Raw genomic sequence first — 11,451 nt, forward strand, 5'->3', positions numbered from 1 at the left:
AATGTTGGCTGCCTACTTGGCAGTTTTCTGTCCTTGTATGAAACATTTATTTTACAGTGGGCAGTTTGTTTTCTTTATCTTTCCAAACTGTAAAAATAAAGAGACAGATATTGTGGTTTTGTGGTAATTTTGACTTGAAATTAGAACCACATCCTTTCCTGTCCTCCATTTGTCTCCTATGGAAAACAACAGCAAGTGGGGACCAAGAGGGAAGTGAAGTCAAATTAGGAGGGAAACCATCTTTGGCTACTTACACACCCACAATCAATCCCTATCAGAGTGCCATTGGCAGTATTCTCAGCACAGGATTTTTAATTTTATTTATTTAGTCATCCCTGGGATGTGAGTGTCACTGGCAAGGCCACCATTTATCCCATCCATAGTTGCCCTTAAAGAGGTGGTGGTGAGCCATCTTGAACTGTTGTAGTCATGTAGTGTAGGTACATCCACAGTGCTGGTAGGAAGGGTGTTCCAGGATTTTGACCCAGCAGTAGTTCCAAGTCAGAATGGTGAGTGGCTTGGAGGGGAACTTGCAGGTGGTGGTGTTCCTATGCGCCTGCTGTCATTTTCCTTCTGGTTGGAAGAGATCACAGGTTTGGAGGATGCTGTGGAAGAAGCCTTGTTCAGTTGCTGCAATGCATTTGTAGATGTTACACACTGCAGCCATATTGGAGGGACTGTATGTTTAAGGTAATATATGGGGTGCCGACCAAGTGGGCTGCTTTGTCCTGGATGGTGTTGAGCTTCTTAAGTTTTGTTGGAGCTGCACTCATCCAGGCACTCATCCATCTTGTAGGCAGTTGAAAGACTTTAGGGAATCAGGGGGTGAGCCAATTGTCACAGAATTCCCAGCCTCTGACCTGCTCTTGTAGCCACAGTATTTATGTGGCTGGTCCAGTTAAGTTTCTGGTCAATGGTAACCCCCAGGATGTTGATGGTGGAGGATTCAGTAATGGTAATGCTGTTGAATGTCATGGGGAGGTGGTTAGAGTCTCTCTTGTTTGAGATGGTCATTGCTTGGCACTTGTGTGACGCAAATGTTATTTGCCATTTATCAGCCCAAGCTTGAATGTTTCCCAGGTCTTGTAGCATGCAGGCATGGACTGATTCATTATCTGAGGAGTTGCAAGTGGACCTGAAAACTGTGCAATCATTAGCGAACATCCCCACTTCTGACCTTACAATGGAGGTAAGGTCATTGATGAAGCCATTGAGGATAGTCAGCCCTATGACACGGCCCTGAGGAACTCTTACAATAACACATTGCCATTGAATGTCACGGGGAGATGGTTAGACTCTCTTGTTGGAGATAATCATTGCCTGGCATTTGTGTGGCACAAAAGTGGCATGAATGCCACTTATTAACCCAAGCTTGGATGATGTCCAGGTCTTGCTGCACGCGGGTACAGTTTGTTCATTAACCGAGAAATTTCGATAGGAACTGAACATGGGGTGCTGGATGCTGGACATTCTTCTCAATGGGACAATAGTATAAAGTAAAAGGGAGGAGGATTCCCTAATTTTTTGTTAACTCTTTCAAAACTCAAAAGACTCAATTAGAAAAGGTGTTAACACTATGCTTTAAATATGGATGAGACCCCTTGCCTCCCCACCCAGTGGATCAGTGGATGCATTGTAGTATTGAATGTTCCTGATTTGAACCCTAGTTTGTGCTGAGTTTAGCGAAGTGAAGCAGTGGGGTGGTTGCTATTATTGGAGAGTTTGTGTGTCTGTGTTAATATACAAGGGGGGAAAGCCGGAACAGGTTACTGAGTTAGAGGATCAGCCATGATCATAATGAATGGCGGAGCAGGCTCAAAGGCCGAATAGCCTACTCCTGCTCCTATTTTCTATGTTTCTATGTTTACATCAGGTGAGGACAGGATTAGTCTTTTCTGTATGATGACACTGTCAACCCCACCCTCTCCGATGTTCTCACTGAAAGAGTTATCGCTTGGGCAAGGTGCCAAAGGACTGCCAAAACCTGTGGAACTGGGCCTCAGCATAAGCTGACACCTTCAGAGCAGAAAGACAAAAATAGAGAATAAAAATGTAATTGGAATCGTGTTTAATCCTATCCAATTTTTTACTTGAATATCCACATAGTGAAAGATAATATGCACTGAGGACTACACAGGATGAATTGGTCTTCTACTTCATTCCTGTCTTCAGTGTGGAACTTTGACTTAATAACCCCAATCCCCAAATTTTCTGCAACGTTAAAATCTTCTAGAAAAAATTCCACACTGGAAAAAGGTGTGTAAACTTTTCAACTACAAAATATCCTGGGGGAGGGCACCATCTGACTATATCTCCTCATTCTCAGGGGCCATTTCCAATATGATGTAGGGGCCCTCACTCCCTTGTGGTGCTGTTATCCCTGATCGGACATTCAATATAATCAGCACCGACTGTCAAGTGGGAAACGTGTTGTGTTCTGCTGTGATGTCAATCTTCAGAGTGAACAGATTAAGATGAGAGATTATACCTTGCAGCAGTGATAGTGATGTGTGATAAGTTCAACTCACAGCAGTGTCCTGGCTTGTCTATGCTTCTCAGAATTATTTTACTGTCAGAATAGACATCAGCTGGACTCGTTTCAAAAGCACAGCCCTTGGAAATTAAACTAACCACAGGTCAATTTGTTGTGAGAGTAACTTCATTGCACAGTAAACCAGCTCAGAAGAGGCAGGGTATTACACAGAGGAATTACATATCTAGAAGATATTCCATGGCATTGCTCATGTTACTGTCACTGGCAGGCTTCCGTCTTGTGAAACGATGGTTTGCGCCTTGCTGGTCAACTCTGTTAAACATCACCTGGTGTGGCTCAGCAGCCCCACTCTGTCATGGCAGTCTCTGCCACACTTGCTGCAAATGAAGGTAGTAGGCTGAGAAAGTGCCGGATTCGCTGGCCTCGGTTTTCTCTGGGCCCGCTTCTCAGTCAGCTAACATTTCTGTTTCTCCTCACCTCTTCCAATTCCGAACAGTCAGTCTCCAGAGGCCCTGGCCATCGACGACTGTCTCCCAGTTGTCTATGTCAATGTCCACCATCTTCATATCTGCTTGCAAGTGTCCTTGTAGCGGAGATGTGGACGTCCAGCAGATCGTGACCTACTGGCTGGTTCACCATACAGAAGGTCTTTGTGAATACAGCCGTTATCCATCTGATGAACATGGTCAAGCCATCGCAGACATCAATTGACTTAGTAACAGAATTTGTTCCTGCACCTCTGAGCTGGTAACCTTGTCCCACCAAGAGATGCCAAGGATACATCTGAGACAGCGAAGGTAAGCCAGAGTATGCACGAGGGATGTAAGTCCTACATTACTACAGTGTGTACATTTCAAAAAAGGATTTCATTGGCAGTAAAGGGCTTTGGGACGTTCTGAGGTTGTGAAAGGCACTATATAAATGCAAATCTCTCATTGCTTTTTAGCTTGATATACATGGTGGTGGGGGAGAGGGAAGGGTCAAAATTCACAGTCTTTTCAGCACACATTCAGAAGTTTAAGTCCAGTGAGAGGGTGGCAGAGGGCCCGAGACCCAAACATGCCAGGTCCCAACCTCCTCCGCCAACTTCTGGGCACCCTGGTTTACAATGGATCCTGTATCCACACAATAAGTTTGACGACTTCAGAAGGTGGCATGACCAGGGGAGAGGAAGTCTCAAGCTAGTAGTTGCCTTACCTGTCCTGGTGGAGGAGTGGTAGGCAGATACAGAAATAAAATGAAAATGGACTCCACTTAGGGCTGTTTGAAATTGGAAAATATTTATTGGTCCCCTGGTGAGTAAGTGATTGAGATGCACCCCTAGTGATACAGGCACCCATTGGTATTATTTAAGAAAAATATCCTGCCCCTAAACCTGCCTACTTTGGTAGGGTGAGAACCCAAAGGCATCAGTGGGACCATCCTGGCATCTAGGGCAAAATTTTGGCCTCGAGAATCTTCGGTCCCTTGTGGGACTGTGGAGTCACAGTTGCACACCTGTTTCTCCTGGCACCTGCTCCTCCACTGCAACACTTTAAAAAAATTTTTAAACTTACCTTCTTTTGGCATATTGCGATATCCAATTTCCCAGAGCAGACCTAAAACAAGTGTTACACCCCTCATTTACACATGTGAGGGGCCTAACACCTGTTTAGGTGGCTGCCAGGGCACCTAAGAAATGGCCCGACCCAATTTCAGGCATTCTTTGGGCGTGGAATGTTGGTCCTCAAAATTGGCCCTCTTTGTGTCCATTTTATACGGTAATGAAGTCTAATTTCTACACCTTGGATTCAGAAACCCAATGGATCTCAAATTTGTCGATGATACAAAACTAGGAGGGGTGATCTTATCAGAGGAGGAGCTCAAAAATTATGGAATGAGTTGGGCAAAATTGTACATCCAATCTCTCTAGACCTCCATCCCCTACCAGGACAGTCTGAGGGGTCTCCACTTCTTCCTTGAACAGAGGCCCAACCAGTCCCCATCCACCACCACCCTCCTCCACCTGACTGAACTTGTCCTCACATTGAACAACTTTTCCTTCAACTCCACTCACTTCCTTCAAATAGAAGGTGTTGCAATGGGTACCCGCATGGGTCCTAGTTATGCCTGTCATTTTATGGGATATGTCGAACATTCTTTGTTCCAGTCCTACTCAGGCTCCCTCCCCCAACTCTTTCTCCGGTACATTGATGACTGTATCAGTGCCGTTTCCGGCTCTCGCCCCGAACTGGAAAACTTCATCAACTTTGCTTCCAGTTTCCACCCTTCTGTCACCTTTACATGGTCCATCTCTGACATTTCCCTTCCCTTCCTCGACTTCTCTGTCTCCATCTCTGGGGATAGGCTGTCTACTAATATTCATTATAAGCCCACCGACTACAACGGCTACTTTGACTACACTTCCTCACACCCTGCTTCCTGTAAGGATTCCATTCCATTCTCCCAGTTTCTCTGTCTCCGACGCATCTGTTCTGATGATGCAACCTTCTACAACAGTGCTTCTGATATGTCTTCCTTTTCGCTCAACCGAGGATTCCCCCCCCCCTCCCCCACTGTGGTTGACAGGGCCTTCAACCGTGTCCGGCCCATTTCCCGCACCTCTACCCTCATCCCTTCCCCTCCCTCCCAGAACTGTAACAGGGTTCACCTTGTCCTCACTTTCCACCTCACCAGCCTTCACATCCAAAGGATCATCCACCACAATTTCTGCCACCTCCAGCATGATGCCACCAGCAAACACATCTTCCCCTCCCCTTCCCTGCCAGCATTCCGAAGGGATCGTTCCCTCCATGACATCCTGATCCACTCCTCCATCACCCCTGACACTTCGCCCCCTTCCCACGGCACCTTCCCATGCAATCGCAGGAGGTGTAATATCTACCCTTTTACCTCCTCTCTCCTCACCATCCAAGGCCCCAAACACTCCTTCCAGGTGAAGCAGCGATTTACTTGTACTTTCAATTTAGAATACTGACTTCGCTGCTCACAATGCGGTCTCCTCTACGCTGGGGAGACCAAACGCAGATTGGGTGACCGCTTAGCAGAACACCTCCACTCAGTCCACAAGCATGACCCCGAGCTTCTGGTTGCTTGCCATTTCAACACATACCCCTGCTCTCATACCCACATGTCTGTCCTTGGCCTGCTGCAGTGTTCCAGTGAACATCAGTGCAAGCTCGAGGAACAGCACCTCATTTTCTGATTAGGCACTCTACAGCCTTCTGGACTCAACATTGAGCATGGCTGGTCCCTTTTTTATTATTTTATTTTATTTTGTTTTACCATTTCTTTTTATCATATGCTTGCCTTAAACTGGGTTTTTCATGTTTGTGCCTTTGACTAGGGCTGTTCATTATTCTGTCATTAACACTCTCTCTGCAATAATGCTTTGTCTTTCAACACACCATAAGCACACTCTCTTTGCCTTTGCCCCATGACCTCCTTGTCAGCTAATCTCTCCGGCTCTCTGTCCTATCACACACCTTCCCTTTTGTTTTCTTTCCCCCACCCCTGCTTCACTTGCTTAAAACCTATTTCATTTCCAATCTTTGCCAGTTCTGATGAAAGGTCATAGACCTGAAACGTTAACTCTACTTCTCTCTCCATAGATGCTGCCTGACCTGCTGAGTGTTTCCAGCATTTTCTGTTTTCATTTCCGATTTCCAGCATTCGCAGTATTTTGCTTTATTTGGGCAAAATTGTAAATGGCCTGAACAATGGCAGATGGAATTTAATGCAGACAAGTGTATAATACTACACATAGGAAGGAAAAAATAGGTGACATAGGCATTCCATGAATGGTGCTGAAATAGTTAAGGATTCTTGAGGTTGATGGGTTGAATTGTCTCATTTTATCCTTTCTCTTGTATTAATAACCCAAGATTACAATATGATACTTGTACAATTTGTGGGTCTGTTCAGAGAGAAAGCTGTTGTGGTTACATCAGTTGAATGCTACAAGGTCAATTCCACTTATTTCAATATTGTTACCCATCCAGAAGCCACATGAAATGTACATATATACAAACACAGAACATGTCACCTGTGTGCTTGGAAACAAAGATTCCCTGAGATCAAGGTGAGGGCAGAATGGAAAATAAGTTTTCGACAAACAGATTCATATCAGCTTTTCTGACGCAAACAAATAAACTCCCTTTACTCCTTCACCATATTAGGATACAAGAGAGAACTTGTTAACTGATCTACTGATAATAGAACTACTTTGATAAACTCCTCTCCTCTCCTTCCCTCTCCATTTTTCTCCTCTTCTCTTCTCTCCTTCCCTTCACTCTCCTCCCCACTCCATTCCCCTCCACTCCTCTCCTATGTTCATTGAAAATACCTGCAGCACCTTGTTCATCAAAGTACAGATAAACGAGCAGCCTTGACAAGCTCTCTCATTTCCATTTATTTATATCATGTGTAAATTTACAATTTCATCACCTAAATGTTCCTGCAATTAACACATTCAGAACAGTTGATAGATTCTGTTGTAGGCAATTGGATAACAGGTTCAATTTGTTTTGCACAAATCAGCTGTTACTTTATTGTGTCATCGATCTCTCCATTGTTCAGGCGACACCCTCCACCAGCCATCCTCCACCCAGCAGAAGCACACGACTGGCTTCAATTTTGAAATCCCCATATCTGACATTGAATTGACAGGCAGATCTGGGATTGCAACTGAAGAAACGCACGTACTCAGGGAAAGAGGCCTCCAAATGACAGGGGGCCATAAGACTGAGGCTAAAAGTGAGCAACTTCACACGACCAAGACAGGAAATCTTAGAATTAAGCAGTCCTGGGGCAGGAGCCCAGGGAACTCCCCAGGCTGATTCACTGCAATGTACTGAACTCAATCTGCTAAAGGCTTGAACCATCACTCGCGTCATTCCATTTTCAGACAGGTCAATTATACTGTTTTACTGAGAAACACCCATCTCATTCACAGGTCACAAATTATATATAATGGCAAGTTATTAAGTCAGGCTGAGATTCCAGGGGAGGAAGAAACAGTGAATCAGTTAATCAGATTGATATTCCAATTTGAGAGGAGGCCTACAGTCATACAGAGGTAAAGAGATAGTGGGGGCTATCACCTCAGTTGTACCCAGTTGTACTTCTGGGTTCAAATATCCTGGGTGAGCAGTGGGTGTGACTAGTGCCTGGGAATCAGTGCTTACTCCAAGTTTGGGGAGTGAAATTGTCCAGACCTATAGCACAGTAAATGACTATGTAGTGTTTTAACTGCACTGCTATCCACTGTCAGAAACAGTAAGATGGCTTCCATGCCCAAGTGCAATCCTGCTGCACAAAAGATGTAGAACAGTGTATTTATCTGAGGTTAATAGAAATGCTAACAGTCCCTTTACAGGTCCTTCAATTCCAAGGGGGCAGCCCCCTGACACCCAATTAGCTTGGAGTGCAGACCACCACCCGGCCAAATCCCGGGAAATGATGTGAGAGGGGTTATGTTGCCATTCCTATGTCACTTACATACAATGTGTATGTCCGTGCTGGTTCCAGGTAGGACATTCTCCCCCATACTGAGATGCCCCAGAAAATGGACATCAGCTTTAAATGGGACAAAGTCTTGACGCTATGGGTCTCCAACCCTTGACACCCTGGGAAATGGTGCATAAACGGGGCATTAAGTAGAGGAATATTGGTCCCAGTGAGTCAGTCTGAGCAGACGCTGCACCTGGGAGCAGAAACAGAGTTCAGCCCACATTAGGGTCAGATGTCATTTCTGGCAGGTGGAGTGCAGAACTCAATTCTGATATCTTTGTTTGCCAGGATCAGTGTCAATTCAATCTGATTTGGTAAAGTTACAAAATTAGTATCATGTGTAATTAAACCTGCTCCATCCAGAGGCTGTGTATGATTATTTCATCAGGGGCCTCTGTTCTGCACCACCTCCTGATTTACTTTCACACAGGAGGAACATACTTTCAGAAAGAAGGTAAATTGGTCGCACTGACCTCAGCACTTGAATTTTAGATAAGCACCCCATAACATGAAATTCTATGCCAGGAGCATTAAATCTTAAAATTCACCCTTAAATTACTTGCCTTACCCGCACCACCTCCCACCCAAACAAAATTAAGTAGTGTGCCACTAATAGCTCTATAACCTTCAATTCCCCTTTGGAGGAGTTGGAATCTTGCTTCTCCTTAGTTTAGTGTTTGCCTTGTCTAAAATTCTTTGCACTAGACAGAACACATGGTGGCACTGCCAAGGAAAAGGTAGAGGAACAGCTTCCAGGGCTCAACCCCCTCGTAGTGAGATTGACAAATGCTCCGATAGTTCATCAATCCCATTCCCAATCTCCTCACTCTTCCTTCTGGCACTCAAATGCATATACAGACATACTCACACACATATATACACTGCATATATATATATATATAGAAAATATAAGCTTGCATAAGAACATGCACGTGGATATATACAGGTACTCTCAAGTGTACTTGCAAACTCAGAAGCTGACACTGTTAATCTTTGCTGGCCCTGAGATAACTCTCTAAAGAGGCTCAAAATAATGGGAATAATCTCTGAAACCCCTTAAAGAGATTCATGTTGAAAATTGTTCAGGAAGAATTTTAATAAAAATGTGCAATAAAACCACTGCTAAAAAGTAACATGGGGCAGATTCTTTATAATATTAAAACTCGCAGAAATGAAAAGTATTCCAGGTCTTATCAGTCTTTAGTAATTCACAAACTGACATCAATGTACCTTGAGTTAGCACCTTCAAGTAGCAAAATATCGTAAAACACTTTACAAAGGTTAAGGGGGTGTGGAGCGGGGAGAGGGATCACACTCTGAGCAGAAACTGGGAGGATAGTTAGGAGAGGTGACCGGGTTTGCAGTCTTGTCTTAACATTAGGAACAAGAAAAATTACTAAATAAAGCAGAGCCAGTGGAATGATTCGCCTGGGTTGAATATAAGGTATTATACAGTAGCATTAATCTTGCGATGGTCAAATTGTTGTTGCTACTTTCAAAGGGTTAATGTTTTCCTCTGAGACTTTTAAGCCATATAATTTTTTAAAGCTTGAGTGTACATGTAAAGCCAGTGGGATACCTTGTTATCCAGCACAGTCAGATTACAGATCATGCCTCATTAATGCTATTTGCATGCTGCATCACTGTTACCGTGGCATTACACATGCTCTTGCTGCAGTGATCCTGTTTATAATTGAAAGAAAACATATTCAATTTACTTACTAATAAAAATAAATTGCCTTTTATTGAAAGTCAGCATGCACTATGGTACAATAGAATATTTACAGTTTAGCCATTGAATGTATAGTTTTTTTTTCAAAAAGCATGAGAACTTGAATCATTGTCTTTGAATTAACTCTATTTCTGCCATCACACACTGCGGTCTGTTCAATCATTGTCATACATCTCCTTTGGCCTGTAACCACTATTTTGTCCTTTATCAATTATCACAATTACATACTCTCACTCAGCTAGCAACTGTCACATGCCCTTGGCCATCAAGGTACGGCCACACGCCTTCAATCCCACATCATCTATCCTTCTGCGCATAGCCATTGTCACGTAGCTACTATCACGTGCCCTCAGTCACATAGCAACGATCATCTCACCACCTCTGTGTACCCTCAGTTGATAGACGTTGCCTCATATCCTTATTGATTCTCCATCACAAAGCCACTGTCATGTATTCTTGGCTACACAGCCGCTGTACTCTGTCCTAGACATAGCCACTCTTGTACTGCGTACACACCATAGCACACTCTCCCTCCCATAGCCTCGATCTCATGTCCTTGGTTACCCAGCCATCAGTCGATTCCCTCGATTGCACATCTACTGTCCCAGATCCTTGGTCACCTTGTTGCTATCGTGTTTCCATGGTTACCGAGCCACTAGCAACTTTCCTTAGCTATATACAAACAGTCTGAAATTCTCAGTGACATACCTGCTACTGAGTTTCCTTTGTCATGAAGCATGTATTGTTGCAGGCACTTTGTAGACTCGGATTCACCTGGTGCTGCAGACACAGATAATCCCTTTCACTTTCAAAGTCCAGAAAGTTGTCTTCGACAGACAGTTCAGTTTGCTATCTGTCCTTTTTTCCTCAGCAGGTATCTTTGACCCAGATCTGGGTTTTTATTAACTGGGGTGTGTGAACAGCGACTCAATTGCACAGCTGAATTTGAAAACTAAATGTATTCTTCAAATCCCAATGCTGCCCTGTATAAAACTGAGAGCCCAAAGTTCCTGTGACTCCAAGCAGCACGGTACATGTAAAGCAGACAGTCTCCCTCCCCTTGGCTGCTGTTAGCTGAGTAAGCACATCCAGCTGTAATGTGTGTTTGCATATGGGAAGGGCTACATGTGTTGGGGCGGCGCTCACTGAAGCCTGCCTCACACATCACAGAGGATGTAATGGGATTTGACTGCAAAGAATTAATTTGCTCATAGCCCAGATCTGGCCCAGCCTCCATGCCTGCTCCTTTGGCAGGATTTAAACAGAGTTCTGCTGGAGGCTCCAACCCTCCCAGAAGCAGCTGCTGGCTCTCTGTCTGTCTCTCTCTCTTTCTCAGAATAGAAACAAACTGCTTTCGCACTTGTCTGTTGTTTGTGTCTGTGAATGGAGCAACTTTTATTCTAATAGGACTCTTGGTAAATGGATCAGCATAAGACAACTTATATTGTGACTTTGATGTCAAAAATATTCCTTGGCAAGTTGCAGGGGTGAAACGAGCACGGGGGCATTGGTAGGTGAGAAGACAGAAAGTGGGGTTTTATTTTTTTTATTATTTAGAAATACAGCACTGAAACAGGCCCTTCGGCCCACCAAGTCTGTGCCGACCAACAACCACCCATTTATACTAACCCTACAGTAATCCCATATTCCCTATCACCTCCCTACACTAGGGGCAATTTACAACAGCCAATTTACCTATCACCTGCAAGTCTTT

At 44.2% G+C, this 11,451-nt stretch overlaps 1 protein-coding gene across 2 annotated transcripts in view; it reads right to left on the reverse strand.

Annotated features, from left to right (window-relative positions):
- The window catches only part of LOC137380193 (uncharacterized), a 96,388-nt gene extending 85,606 nt beyond the window's left edge, over nucleotides 1–10,782 (reverse strand). The window contains exon 1 of one of the 2 annotated variants that reach the window (XM_068051968.1): nucleotides 10,446–10,782. The gene's annotated coding sequence lies outside the window, so the exon portion shown is untranslated. Of the gene's footprint in view, nucleotides 1–10,116; nucleotides 10,206–10,445 lie in introns of those variants that run through there. The other variant, XM_068051969.1, reaches the window with a different exon arrangement.
- Nucleotides 10,783–11,451: the final 669 nt, after the last annotated feature.

This window comes from Heterodontus francisci, chromosome 19 (assembly GCF_036365525.1).
Source record: "Heterodontus francisci isolate sHetFra1 chromosome 19, sHetFra1.hap1, whole genome shotgun sequence".
Lineage (NCBI taxonomy): Eukaryota > Metazoa > Chordata > Chondrichthyes > Heterodontiformes > Heterodontidae > Heterodontus > Heterodontus francisci.